The 3,500-nt window shown below is 36.5% G+C and overlaps 1 pseudogene; it reads left to right on the plus strand.

The window, feature by feature from the left end:
• The first annotated feature begins 1,322 nt into the window (after positions 1-1,322).
• LOC122105697 lies at positions 1,323-1,538 on the plus strand (annotated as a pseudogene).
• The last annotated feature ends 1,962 nt before the right edge of the window (positions 1,539-3,500 follow it).

Below are 3,500 nucleotides of genomic sequence, written 5' to 3' on the forward strand. Positions count from 1 at the left end.
TTGCGGCATTATTTACCATAGCTAAGATATGGAACCAACCCAGATGCCTCTCAGTAGATGAATGGATCAAGAAAATGTGGTATATATACAATGGAATTCTATGCCTCCATCAGAAAGAATGACATTGCCCCATTTGTTAGGAAATGGAAGAGTTGGAAAAAATTATATTCAGTGAAGTAAGCCAGGCCCACATAAACATAGGTCCCATGGTTTCCCTTATTTGCAATAACTAGTATATGTCTGAGACAAGCAGAAAAGGTCAGATAATTTGATGTACGGTATTTCCACACACAGACGCACACACCCACAAAAGAATAGAGCAAGAAGTAAAGTAGAAAAAAAAGAAAGTTGGTGAACAAGGGTGAAAATGATGTAGAGAAACAAAAAATTTTGGTGGTGAAAGTAGAATAAAATTTCTTTCCATGTAGAATTCTTAAAGAAAAAGCTTTCAAAAGCCTCAAGAAAGGCAAGCGCTCTACCACTGAGCCACCTATTGCCCCATTTGTTAGGAAATGGAAAATCTTGGAAAAAATTATAGTAAGTGAAGTAAGCCAGGCCCAAAGAAACATAGGTCCCATGGTTTCCCTTATTTGCAATATCTAGTATATGTATGAGTCAAGCAGAAAAGGTCAGATAATGTGATGTCAGGAAAATGAACCCTTAGATATGTATTTTAATGTTTTTTTCTTTCATACATTTGTTTCTAATGCATTTATATGATTATCTCTTTGTTGCTTTGTATGTCCCTCCCCTACAGTATAACCCCTGCTTTCACTGTATTTGATGTCAGTATAACTTGTGGAGGAGATGGGGAAAAACCATTTGTTTAAGGATACAGGTGGACCTGTTGCAACAATGAGAAATACAAGTTGTCATGTCCAAAACGAGCTTTACAAGGTTGGTGGGGGGGGGGGGGGGAAGGGGAGAAGGAGAAGGATTGGGATTGGGGGGGGGGCAGAGGCTGGGAAGGGAGGTGAAGGGTAAACAAAGGAGGAGGCTGCAATGCTTGGTAAGAAATGTATGCATTATCCTGCCCATGTAATTGTAACCCCTCTGTACAGTATGTTCTCAAATAAAATTAAATTAAATTTTAAAAAAAAGCCTCAAGCATGCTGATTGAAGGCAAACTTATCCACAATATTGATACCATTGGTTTTTTTTCAAAGAGCTAGAGATGAGACAGCATTAACATTCTCACTGAAGGAATGAGAGAGGTTTCCTGTTATTAAAAGTGAAAAAGTTGTCGTTTTCTTCCGGTCTCTTTGGTTCAGGTCGCTTGTTGTGAGTGTCTGTGCTGGTTCAGGCTCAGGCCGCGCTTTGCCATGCCTTCCAAAATCGAAGAGAACAAAGATTTTCTGCTCAAGGCCAGAAAGAAGGATGACAAATCTGTCAAGATCAAGAGAAACAAAAACAACTTGAAGTTCAAGGTGGGCTTCAGCAGGTACCTGTGAACTCTGGTCATCACAACAGACAGGGAGAAGGCAGGGAAGCTGAATTAGTCCCTGCCTCCAGGATTGGTGATGAAGAAGCGAAAATGAACCAGACACAGACTGGAACTGTACATTTTAAAAAAAAGCAAAAAAATTTACATGTTGGAAGTTAATCGAAACTTAGTAAGTATAACCATTTTCTCACCAGACTACCTGATGCACATTTTCCAAAACCACCTCAGTATCCTGATATTTCTTTACTGACCTCTGACCCACCTAAGGAAATTATTTTCTGGTGAGAACAATTCCTTTAACTTGGCTAGACAAATTTTCCCCTAAATGTGAAGATTTCGATATTAGGAAGGATATATGAGAAGCACAAGAAAGGAAAAAAAATAACTCCTCCAGAGCATCATAAAATTCTCCATATATAGGCTTTCCAATAAAACATGTGTATGAAAGAAATATATAATGATGATCCTAAGGAAAATGAGCAAACTAAAAAATATTACATATAGGTAATTCAACAGTTTAAGTTATGAAAGAGAAATTTAATGAAAATATAGGAACCACAAAACAAAGAACCAAAGAAGCCAGGCACCAGAGGTTCAAGCCTATAATCCTAGCTACTAAAGGTTGGGGTTTGAAATTATCCCAGGCAGGAAAGTTCATGAGACACTTTTCTCCAGGTAGCCAGCAAAACACCTGGAAGTGGAGCTGTGGCTCTAGTGATAGAGTGCATCCTCCTCCTTCCCCACCCACACTAAAATAAAATAAAACGTTGAAGAATTCCATCAATAAAATGAAAAAAATACAATTAAGAATTTCAGTAATTGATGAAGCAGAAGAAATAATTTCTGAACTTGAAGACAAGTGTTTCGAGAAAAATACATTTTAAAAAATAACAATCTTCTAAGGAGTTCTAGGAGAAGAGCAAATCTCTGAGAAACTAAAACAAACAATAGGTCAAACTTCCCAAATTTATATGATAGTGGTCCCTAGAGACTAACGAGGGTAGAGGAAAGTGCCTAGAAAGCCATTATGTCATGGGTACCTACACAAAAATCAATTAGGACTATAGAGGAACTATAGTCCGCCCACATCAATTTATGAGATAGCTTTTAATGGGTCATAAAGAAGAAACTGAGTTTTCCCAGTCCATAATAATGGTAAATGTTGAAGGAGATGAAAAATACAAATTACACAAATTTAATCACTGCTCATTTTATACATGTATTTAATTATCCTATTCTATAAACGTTTGCAAATATATTCATATGGGGCTGGGTATGGGTTTAGTGACAGAGAGAATGCCTTAGAAATATGAGGCTCTGGGTTCAATTCCCAACACCAAATAGTCAATTGAAAATTGACTTTTCAAAGTAGAGAGTGGAGCAGCAGTTACTAAGGAGACCGTGGGCAAGGTTGATCAATGCGTAGAAAGTAACAATTCAATAAAAAAATAAGATCTGTTGTTCACTTGCACAATAGGGTACCTAAAGTCCACAGCAATATCTGAATATTCCAAAAGAGAAAAGTTTTGAATGTTTTAGCAGGAAGAATGAATGCTTGTTTTTATTGTATATAGTCTATGAAATATAAGTTAAAATAGTATTCATGTCATGGAAATACAATTTCAAGACCAGTGCCTGAGTTACCCAACAATGGAAGTATATATAAACCTCACTTAATCAGAAATTTTGCATTCCCACTATTTGGTATTCTCTATATCTGTCTATCAATGAGATCGTGAGCTTAAGGCAAGGTAAAATATTCTTATAGACTCCTGTATTAAAGTGGAATTTGATCTCATTAATTTTAATAACAGTCTCTCCACAAAACTGCTTGCAAGGCATTTGTCAGCATGTACCCATTGTATTGTCAAAGTTGACAAAGATACCTAATGCTAGCATGCTCATTTTAACTTTTGGTCCTGCACAGATAACACCCACTGTCTTCTAGTCAAGTCTGTTCTAACCTTTAAAACCACTTTCCATGCTCACATAAGTTCTCTAATTAATATACTAAGTATTTTCCCAAATTGCATGTGAATATTATGATTGTATAATA

The sequence above is a fragment of the Dipodomys spectabilis genome, unplaced genomic scaffold, assembly GCF_019054845.1.
Source record: "Dipodomys spectabilis isolate Male_0828 unplaced genomic scaffold, ASM1905484v1 ptg000032l, whole genome shotgun sequence".
NCBI classification, from domain to species: domain Eukaryota; kingdom Metazoa; phylum Chordata; class Mammalia; order Rodentia; family Heteromyidae; genus Dipodomys; species Dipodomys spectabilis.